Below are 12116 nucleotides of genomic sequence, written 5' to 3' on the forward strand. Positions count from 1 at the left end.
GGTGCACACTGATGCCATGCTGCCTGCCAGGTTTAGTTTCCCTTAGAGGAGAGTACCTTTCTCTCTCTATATATATATATATAAAGTCCTCAGCATGTTTCAATGCAATACAATCAACACTGTGCGTGCGTACGTGCGTGCGTGTCCAGTGCCATAATAGTAGATCTACTCATTCTCAATATTTCTAATATTATTTTATAGAAAACTATCCTGGGAGTATGGTCTGGACACATGGAAGCCTTTGTGTATAATTTGTTCCATGCACCAGTCAATGAGATATGATACCCTGTACATGCAGACATGCAATTCAAACAGGGAGAGGCAAACTCTGTCCATCAACAATGTATCTTTGTGTTTCTAAACACAGTGTTAACGTGAGGGGGCCTTACAGGCCTGTCACAAATGGCACCCTATTCCCTATATAGTGCATTACTTTTGACCAGGGCCAACAGGACTCTTGTCGAAAGGATTTCACTATGTAGGGAATAAGTTGTCATTTGGGACAGGGCCACAGTCTCCCCGACCATCCTCATCCCTGCCAAGCCACATTCCTTCAGCAGCTGCCATTTTTTACATCTGCTGCATTGACGTGGTTTAACTTGACTGTAGTCAGGAATTTACTTAACTTTTAAAGGGACACTTCGGGATTTTAGCAATGAAGCCCTTTATCTACCTACACAGATTCAGATGAACTCATGGATACCATTTTTATGTCTCTGTGTGCAGTTTGAAGGAAGTTGCTAACTGGCGGAAGTGCAGTTTCTAACTAGCGTGAGCACAGTTTTTAACAGGTAAGTTGACTGAGACCACATTTGAATTTACAGAAATTACCTGTGGAATAGGAGAGGGGCGAGGAGAGGGGATAAATTAGGTAATTGGAAGCTGAGGATGTTTAGGTGACCATGATGGGAATTTAGACAGGACACCGGGGTTAACACCCCTACTCTTACAATAAGTACCATGGGATTTTTAGTGACCGTAGAGAGACAGGACACCTGTTTAACATCCGATCCGAAGGACTGCACCCAACACAGGGCAATGGCCCCCGGGGCGGGGGGGTTCAATGTAAATAGTGCGGGTGGCCATTTGATTAGTTTAGTTGTTCACCAGTCTTATGGCTTGGGGTAGAAGCTGTTAAGGATACTTTTGGTCCTAGACTTGCCGCTCAGGTACTGCTTGCCGTGCAGTAGCTGAGAGAACAGTCTATGACTTGGGTGACTGGAGTCTTTGACAATATTTTGGGCCTTCATCTTACACCGCCTAGTATACAGCTCCTGGATGTCAGGAAGCTTGGCCCCAGTGATGTACTGGGCCGTACGCACTACCCTCTGTTGTGCCTTCCAGTCAGATGCCGAGCAGTTGCCATACCAAGCGGTAATGCAACCGATCAGGATGCTCTCGATGGTGCAGCGTTAGAACTTTTTGAGGATCTGGGGACCCATGCCAAATCTTTTCAGTCTCCTGAGCGGGAAAAGGTGTTGTCGTGCCCTCTTCACAACTGTCTTGGTGTGTTTGGACCATAATACTTTGTTGGTGATGTGGACACCAAGGAACTTGAAACTCTCGACCCGCTCCACTTCATACCCGTCGATGTTAATGGGGGCCTTTACAGCCCTCCTTTTCCTACAGTCCACGTTCAGCTCCTTTGTCTTGCTCACATTGAGAGAGAGTTTGTTTTCCTGGCACCACACTGCCAGGTCTCTAACCCCCTCCCTATAGGCTGTCTCATTCTTGCCGGTGATCACTGCCCATGGGCATTGGGATATTTTTTAGACCATAGGAAAGAGTGCCTCTTACTGGCCCTCCAACAAAACTTCCAGCAGCATCTAGTTTCCCATCCAGGGACCGACCAGGACCAACCATGTTTAGCTTCAGAGGCAAGCCAGCAGTGTGATGCAGGGTGGTGTACTGCTGGAAGTCTATTGTCTACTTCCAGTCATTGTGCTAATACTAGTTAGCATTGGCTCGCGAAGCTAACTCTGACTTCCTTTATACTGGATGCAGAGACAGTATCCATGAGTTCATCTGACTCTGGGGAAGTAGATAAAGGGCATCATTGCCAAAATCCCGAAGTATCCCTTTAACAAATACTACACACAGAACAGAAACATAGACCCATGCTTTTTTCCCTCTTCTCTTCCTTATTCGTGATCCCCCAGCTGTCATTATATCATGAGTGGTTATGGCTCCTGTTCTGAGGCTTGCCCAATGTTACTTCTTCTGCTGAACTGGTGCATGTGGGACATTTCTGACTTAACCCAACCTTCACTGTCCGTGGACATGGAATGGCAAACATTTTTGGGAACTTGAGTCGGGAAATATTTTAGTGACTTCCTCGTTACCATGGTAACAAGGACGTTTTATGAGGACTACACAGACAATACCAAATCCAGAAAAACATACAGAGGTTATTTAAAACTGAAGAATAGACAGCACAGAGAATATCAAATCCAGAATAACGTACAGAGAATATTTAATCCTGAAGAATAGACAGAGCACAGAATACTTAATCCAAGGGAAATTGGGAGAATGAGGAAGGTACACTGAACTAAAGCATGGGTCTTGCTGATGGCATAGGTTCTATTATTCCTTAGATGATGACATTCAGAAACTGAGTTATACCGAGTTATAGCTGTTTTTATACATGCTCTTAGGACCTTGGGCCAGCATGAGGCGGCAGGTATCCTAGTGGTTAGAGCGTTGGGCCAGTAACCGAAAGGTTTCTGGATCAAATCCCTGAGCTGACAAGGTAAAAATCTGTCGTTCTGCCCCGAACAAGGCAGTTAACCTGGGCCCCGGTAGACTGTCATTGTAAGTAAGAATTTGTTCTTAACTGACTTGCCTAGTTAAATAATAAATAAATGGTGAGGTGAAGACAATAACTAAGTGATGATGGTTTATGAAAGGAGATACTGTAAGTGCAGCCAAGTCATGTTGGTAAGAGTCTTATATTTTCTCTCAGTAGGGATCTACAGGCTGTTTCAAGTCAAACTATCAATAATGTGAATTTGGCCATCTGCTACTTATATCTACTGGTAATCTGGTTCTCTTTACCTCGTTTTGGCAAAGTGTGTGTGTGTGCGTGTGTGCGTGCGTGCGTGCGTGTGTGTGAGTGTGCGTGCGTGCGTGCACGTAAAAGCTTGACTTTGTTTGTAGCAGCTGTTTCGCCAGGTCCGTCTCAGGAGAACAACAACAGGTCAATTATGAAGAGAGGATTATGAAGGTTAGGAAAAATCTGATGGGACACGCAGCTGAACCTGGCTTTTTCTTGCTCTGTGTGTGTGTGTGTGTGTGTGTGTGTGTGTGTGTGTGTGTGTGTGTGTGTGTGTGTGTGTGTGTGTGTGTGTGTGTGTGTGTGTGTGTGTGTGTGTGTGTGTGTGTGTGTGTGTGTGTTTTTTACACTTCTGCTATAGCTGCAGGCTATGTGTGACTCCTGGCTGGACTAAGACCTGGGATACAGGGGAGGAAATTCACAGGAATTATCCTGAAATAAACACTCAAGGAATCCCACTACATGTGGCTGCGCATAACAGATTTGTTTAGCGTTTTGGATGCAATTTTATAATGATCTTCTCAAGGTGTCCACTGGGGTATTGAGTGTATATGAAAGACAATTGCATCACAATGTTTTATGGTCTTTGTAGTGGAAATTAAGAGCTCGATTTAATACGTATCTCCGAGGTTCAGCACTATAGCGCGCTTGAAAATGTTACGGTAATTTCCGATTGAGTCAACACATGCAGCATTTACCGTGAATGCAGCCTCAGGCTAATGTGGGAACATTGCTTTCAATTTCAGTCACGCTACGGCGCTGAACTGCGATACCAATCGAAGAGAGCATCTCTGGTCATTCCTACTGCCTCTGATCTGGCAGTCTCATTAAACACAAATTCTTTGTTTGTCAATTATGTCTGAGTGTTGTAGTGTGCCCCTGGCTATCCATAAATTAAAAGAACAAGAAAATTGTGTCGTATGGTTTGCTTAATATAAGGACATGTTAAGTGAATCATACTTTTACTTTTGATACTTAAGTATACTTATAACCAATTACTTTTAAACTTTTACTCAAGTAGAATTTTACTGGGTGACTTTCACTTTTACTTGAGTCATTTTCCATTTGAGGTATCTTTACTTTTACTCAAGTATGACAATTGGGTACTTTTTCCATCACTTCTATTTTTACACCATTCTTGTAACCAGCTCATGGTCTGGTTACAAGATCAACTGGTCTAAATCAGCTCTACTACATCGTAACTCAGCTATTTCAGTGAAGAAACAAACCACCAACTTATGCATTACTGTATCCTCCTCTATTCACACTACTGCAGGAAGAACTATTTAGAAACCATTCAAAAGACATACAAAGATGGTCCGCTATGTCCACTTCTTTGCATGTTCGAATCTCAATAATTAAAATGAATGTCCTCCCTGTATCAATTTTATGGGTTCCATGTTACCACTGACTCCTATAGACTATTGCTCTAAACTTGACTCTGTCATAAAGAAGTTCATTTGGGGGAGAAAGAGACCACAGATTAAATATGCAACACCACAGAGAACAAAAGTATTGTGTGGACTTGCAGTTCCAAATCTAAAATTGTATCACCTTTCATTCCAAATGAATTTCCTGAAGAGCTGGTTATACCCAGAGGCTTCTGTTCCTTGGTGTGCTATAGAAAAGTTAACAGTTTAAACCAATTAGATTACAAGATGTATTCTTTTCTGGATTCACTCCTTAAAAAATTGCGTTATTGTTTGGACCCATTTATAGCATATTCAGTAAATGTGTGGATAGCTACAGAGAAGCATATGAGATCTAATCTTAAATCGCATTCATACTCTCCTATATGACGTAATAAAGAATTCTTAGTGTGTAAGACACACATCAGATTCTTGGTCTAAGAAGGGTATTTATATTTTCAAAGACATATTCAATGTGAATGGACTCCTCAGTTTCCAGGAAATCCACCGGTGTTTTAATGTCCCGGGTTCATCATTTTTTCTTTTCCTTCAACTCCGCCTATCCACGAGAGCCTGTGGGGTCCCCTGGGGAGCAGAACTAGCAGTACACCCATTGGTCAAACTTCTGACGGAAAGACGCCCCTCAAAAAGGAGTTGTTTCTGATATCTATAGTCAATTCTAGCAGCACAAAAAAACATGAACTCTATCCACTGTGTGGGAAAAGGATTTCACACTTGCTGACAGACAAATGGATTGGGAGACAGTATAGAAAAATATATCTGGATCATCTAAAAAAAACAATCACCAATTCATGAATTAAAACATTTGCCATAGAACCTATCTAACATCTCAAAAATCCATCGCCATTATGTGAGTTCTGCACCACAGGGGACCTTGGTACTTTTCAGAATGTGTTGTGTAAATGCCAGGGGGTGGTTGAATTCTGGGGGAAAGTCAACAGCGTCATTTCTGTCCTTATAGATAAAATACTGCCATTAGATCCAATAGGGATGCTGCTTTGTGATGACCCTGATTTGCACTCGTCAGAACGCCAACGGATAGTGTGGTTGGCAGGATCCACAGCCGCTAAGATAATGATTGTACAAAGGTGGATTCAACCTCATCAGTTACCATTGCAACAATGGCTGCTCACATTTAAGGAAATTGTACTTATGGAGCTCTCCACAGCCATGGTCCACTCTGGACACATGGGAAAAAAGCAGCAAGGGATGTTTCTGAACTCTTAACCAACGGGCCTTTACATCCATGAATGTGTATCAATAATTTGTCACTATTTCTGAGACTATAATGGTGTATTGTTCAGTAGATTTACTATGGGTGGCAGGTAGCCTGGCGTATAGGAGCGTTGGGCCAGTAACTGAAAGGTTGCTGGATCAAATCACCGAGCTGACAAGGTAAAAATCTGTCGATCTGCACCTGAGCAAGGCAGTTAGCCCACTGTTCCCCCATGGGCGCCGATGATGTGGAAGTCAATAAAGGCAGCCCCCCACACCTCTCTGATTCAGAGGGGTTGGGTTAAATGCGGAAGACACATTTCAGTTGAATGCATTCAGTTGTACAACTGACTAGGTATCCCCCTTTCCTAATATTCATTTATTTGATTTGATGTCATTATTTATTTTACATGGTATCAGATTACCAGTAAGGGGTGGGGTGATTTAAAAAAATATATCTATGAATGTATTGTATGAATCCTATGAGTTGAAATAATAAAAACAGGAGATGAGTTAAACATCTGTGGATTTAATTCAATAAAAAATTATGGGGATAAAACAACACCAGTCTTCATCTCTCATACTCTTGGGGAAATAATTAAGTAATGTAATATAAATAAGCCTTCTCGGTGTGGCTCTTAACAATAGTCATCCTGGCATTAGAAATTCTGGATTTCAATGAAAAGAGTTGAACTTTTCTCATTTCACGTATCATACTCGGATAACAATTCCTGTATTACGTAATTCCTTTATGAATATAAATGAACCTCTGATTTGTTATAGTAATTAAAGTGTTTTGATTTAGTCTTATTTGTAGTGCAACATTGTCTTTAGGTCAGGGTAGGGTATATCAGTCTGTCTCAACAGTTCTAAGATTTTAACTGTTGCCACATTTTGACCCATTGACTCCTGTGTGTCTTGTCCATTGACTCCTGTGTGTCTTGTCGACACTCCTTATCATGAGAGTTGAGACTCCTACAGCATTATTCACGTGGCTTTGAAAGCCTCCACCTTTGTATGATGTAAAAGCCTCCTCAACTTATATGATGTATTAAAAAGACACGTGAAAAAACTGCAAGACATATTACTGAGATGATTGCAAAGCCAGACACATTTGTAATCAATACATTTTATGAATTACAAGCTGAATGTATTTTTCTGTTTATATTTGTCTCCAAGCGTACTGAGTAGATGCACAGCAAGGTGTGTGTCCTAAATGCACCCTATTCATTATTACTGCACTACTTTTGATCAGAGCCCTATGAGTCCTGGTCAAAAATGTGTGCACTACATATTGAATGGGGTGCCATTTGGGACACAGTAAGGACTGGATCTAATGAACTTACTGTTGGAGCATCCTCTCCTCTGCAAGGTAACTAATTACTTCAGTATGGTGAAGAGGTTAGATTTCCTCATCAAAAAATAGGAAATACTTTACTCTTTTTTTTTATTTAATGGATTTTCAGGAATAATGTATTTGGTTCTTGGATTCAATCCTGTGTGGTTTTCCTCTTACGGTATCTGAGTTGAATTCCTTTTCTGTCCGGGGTAAAAACAAGGTGACCTGGAATCTGTCAAGTCAAGTCGTCCGCCAAGCGAGCATCTCCACTTGTTCATCTCCCGCTCTGAGATAACAGCTCTTAGTTCCGCACCGCTTTTCAAATCTTTCAGCAAATGGGTGTCTTCAACTTCAAGCCCACCAGACAAACACAAAACTTTGTCCCAAATGGCACCCTATTCCCTACATAGTGCACTAATTTTGAATACAGCCCCATTTGCCCTGGTCAAAAGTAGTGTACTATATAGGGAATAGGGTGCCATTTGGGACACAAAAGAAAAAAGAAAACATGATGGAATCAGATTTATCGCCCTCCAGGTTCCCTTGGAGAGTTCATCAATGAGCTTGACGCCCTGATAAGTTCCTTTCCTGAGGATGGCTCACCTCTCACAGTTCTGGGTGACTTTAACCTCCCCACGTCTACCTTTGACTCATTCCTCTCTGCCTCCTTCTTTCCACTCCTCTCCTCTTTTGACCTCACCCTCTCACCTTCCCCCCCTACTCACAAGGCAGGCAATACGCTTGACCTCATCTTTACTAGATGCTGTTCTTCCACTAATCTCATTGCAACTCCCCTCCAAGTCTCCGACCACTACCTTGTATCCTTTTCCCTCTCGCTCTCATCCAACACTTCCCACACTGCCCCTACTCGGATGGTATCGCGCCGTCCCAACCTTCGCTCTCTCTCCCCCGCTACTCTCTCCTCTTCCATCCTATCATCTCTTCCCTCTGCTCAAACCTTCTCCAACCTATCTCCTGATTCTGCCTCCTCAACCCTCCTCTCCTCCCTTTCTGCATCCTTTGACTCTCTATGTCCCCTATCCTCCAGGCCGGCTCGGTCCTCCCCTCCTGCTCCGTGGCTCGACGACTCATTGCGAGCTCACAGAACAGGGCTCCGGGCAGCCGAGCGGAAATGGAGGAAAACTCGCCTCCCTGCGGACCTGGCATCCTTTCACTCCCTCCTCTCTACATTCTCCTCTTCTGTCTCTGCTGCTAAAGCCAATTTCTACCACTCTAAATTCCAAGCATCTGCCTCTAACCCTAGGAAGCTCTTTGCCACCTTCTCCTCCCTCCTGAATCCTCCTCCCCCTCCTCCCCCCTCCTCCCTCTCTGCTGATGACTTCGTCAACCATTTTGAAAAGAAGGTCGACGACATCCGATCCTCGTTTGCTAAGTCAAACGACACCGCTGGTTCTGCTCACACTGCCCTACCCTGTGCTTTGACCTCTTTCTCCCCTCTCTCTCCAGATGAAATCGCGCGTCTTGTGACGGCCGGCCGCCCAACAACCTGCCCGCTTGACCCTATCCCCTCCTCTCTTCTCCAGACCATTTCCGGAGACCTTCTCCCTTACCTCACCTCGCTCATCAACTCATCCTTGACCGCTGGCTACGTCCCTTCCGTCTTCAAGAGAGCGAGAGTTGCACCCCTTCTGAAAAAACCTACACTCGATCCCTCCGATGTCAACAACTACAGACCAGTATCCCTTCTTTCTTTTCTCTCCAAAACTCTTGAACGTGCCGTCCTTGGCCAGCTCTCCTGCTATCTCTCTCAGAATGACCTTCTTGATCCAAATCAGTCAGGTTTCAAGACTGGTCATTCAACTGAGACTGCTCTTCTCTGTGTCACGGAGGCGCTCCGCACTGCTAAAGCTAACTCTCTCTCCTCTGCTCTCATCCTTCTAGACCTATCGGCTGCCTTTGATACTGTGAACCATCAGATCCTCCTCTCCACCTTCTCCGAGCTGGGCATCTCCGGCGCGGCCCACGCTTGGATTGCGTCCTACCTGACAGGTCGCTCCTACCAGGTGGCGTGGCGAGAATCTGTCTCCGCACCACGTGCACTCACCACTGGTGTCCCCCAGGGCTCTGTTCTAGGCCCTCTCCTATTCTCGCTATACACCAAGTCACTTGGCTCTGTCATATCCTCACATGGTCTCTCCTATCATTGCTATGCAGACGACACACAATTAATCTTCTCCTTTCCCCCCTCTGATAACCAGGTGGTGAATCGCATCTCTGCATGTCTGGCAGACATATCAGTGTGGATGACGGATCACCACCTCAAGCTGAACCTCGGCAAGACGGAGCTGCTCTTCCTCCCGGGGAAGGACTGCCCGTTCCATGATCTCGCCATCACGGTTGACAACTCCATTGTGTCCTCCTCCCAGAGTGCTAAGAACCTTGGCGTGATCCTGGACAACACCCTGTCGTTCTCAACTAACATCAAGGCGGTGACCCGTTCCTGTAGGTTCATGCTCTACAACATTCGCAGAGTACGACCCTGCCTCACGCAGGAAGCGGCGCAGGTCCTAATCCAGGCACTTGTCATCTCCCGTCTGGATTACTGCAACTCGCTGTTGGCTGGGCTCCCTGCCTGTGCCATTAAACCCCTACAACTCATCCAGAACGCCGCAGCCCGTCTGGTGTTCAACTTTCCCAAGTTCTCTCACGTCACCCCGCTCCTCCGCTCTCTCCACTGGCTTCCAGTTGAAGCTCGCATCCGCTACAAGACCATGGTGCTTGCCTACGGAGCTGTGAGGGGAACGGCACCTCCGTACCTTCAGGCTCTGATCAGGCCCTACACCCAAACAAGGGCACTGCGTTCATCCACCTCTGGCCTGCTCGCCTCCCTACCTCTGAGGAAGTACAGTTCCCGCTCAGCCCAGTCAAAACTGTTCGCTGCTCTGGCACCCCAATGGTGGAACAAACTCCCTCACGACGCCAGGTCAGCGGAGTCAATCACCACCTTCCGGAGACACCTGAAACCCCACCTCTTTAAGGAATACCTAGGATAGGATAAAGTAATCCTTCTAACCCCCCCCCCCCTTAAAAGAGTTAGATGCACTATTGTAAAGTGGTTGTTCCACTGGATATCATAAGGTGAATGCACCAATTTGTAAGTCGCTCTGGATAAGAGCGTCTGCTAAATGACTTAAATGTAAATGTAAATGTAATGGAATATCGCTTAGTATTTTCGATGGAAACTATTGCTCAGATGTGGGTGTATTGCCAGGTCACTTAATGAGAGATGAGAACAGAGACATGGGTCAAACACCTGATATAATTATTTTGGCAAGTGTCAGGGATAGCTGTCTGAGAGACGGATAGAGAGAGGGGGGGGGGGGGGGGGGGGGAGAGAGCAGTAAGCTCCAGAAAGAGAAAGAGAGAGGCAGAGGTTAGCTCCAGCTGGCTTGGGGTCTGGGATCATGTGCATCCAGTGGATTCCCAGTGGTCCCTCGCTGAGCCGCTGGCCCTTCATAGAGCCCTCGTCTGATTGGTCCTGACTGACAGATGGAACCATGGGGTGGAGGGCTTTCCAGGGCCGGGCAGCACCATGCAGCTTGGGGTGTTTAGTGTTCACTGCCATTGGCTTGGGAAGGACTCCTTTAGACTCTCTGTTTCTGTCTTTTTTCTCTCTCCCTCTGTCTATCTCTCATTCTCTCTCTGCCTTTGTATGTTTCTCTCTCTCTGTCTCTTCCTTTCTGTCTCTCCCTCTCCCCCTTTCCCTATACCTCCCTATCTCTCTTTCTCTCTCTCTGTCTCCCTCCAAACCCCCCCCCCCCCCCGCCCCCTCCCTGGAGAGAGAGTACCTTGGCCCCGACCCCGCGGTAGGGCTCAGGTTCGGGTGGCGAGCAGAGCAGTGGTGGCATGGTAGAGCCATTAAAATAAGCTAAAAAGGAGAGGAAAGGAAGAGGAGAACACCACACCCAGAGGACAAGGACACACCTAGTGGCTCGCCTCTGTGCCATGAATTCACTCTTCCTCCAGCTTCACTGTGGAGGGGAGACGGCATGATCCCTGCACAAAGGCTTGATTGTCCACTCTCCACACTGTCTCAATGGCATTGTATACAATGCGCATTTATTCACCACAATAGGTATGAAAGAAGTTGATGCTGTAATAAGTCGATGTGCACGACGCACAATGAAGGCACAACTTTCTGAGAGCAATGTTTGAGAATCCCAATGAAGGAAGTGAAACAAGACCAGTGATACCAAACACCGTAGCCCAGTGTAACCGTGTATATGCGGCGACAGAGACATCCCACTGAGGGGTTGTCTGATTTGTTTGTTTAGCTCTGAAAATGCTCTTTAGAAAACCACATCCCTCCTGTATTGTAAATAAGCATGTCCCACATGTGTTGTTGAATCATGGCCTGTGTCCCAAATGGCACCTTATTCACTACTTTGACCAGGGCTCTGGGAATGGGAATGGGGTGTGATTTGGGACATAGTCATGGGAAGAATTAAGACCATCAGAACAGCGGTGGGTGACGTTTTTTCACTTAGGAAATTACATTACATAATTCATGCTCTCCTCCCTTGTATTTGACTTCAGTGTTTCAATACGTACTGAACAGAAACCAGACAATTGCATGTAGCTTAATTAATGGGTTGCCTTTTCAGAATAATTCACAGAAGAAAGCAGATTACGTCAACAGCCTGTGTTTGAACCGGGGCCCAATCAGAGATCAATTGCTACATTATATTTTTGCGAGGCTGTATGTTGAGGGAATTATCCAGCAAACAAGACCGGGCTGGGAGGGAAGGACGACTTTAACCCAGAATGCCGAAAGTGAAAGTTTAAATGTGTTTTTAGCAGATAACACTGTTGAGTTTATGTTGATTTGTCAGACAAATACACACAGTGTAGTTTCTTCTAAATCTTTCTATTTTATGTCAAATTTACTGATGCAAGAGTTTCATATTTGTTATCAAAATAAAAACAAAATAACATTGTTGTTTTTTCATGTTCGAAATTTGACAGAAAAATAACCCAGTGGTTGAACAAAAAATTGCAAAAGTTTAGATAATTTCCATTAATATATATTTTCCTCAGTATTGCAAATTGAGCAATAAGG

Source organism: Salvelinus alpinus, chromosome 10, assembly GCF_045679555.1.
Source record: "Salvelinus alpinus chromosome 10, SLU_Salpinus.1, whole genome shotgun sequence".
Classification (NCBI taxonomy): domain Eukaryota; kingdom Metazoa; phylum Chordata; class Actinopteri; order Salmoniformes; family Salmonidae; genus Salvelinus; species Salvelinus alpinus.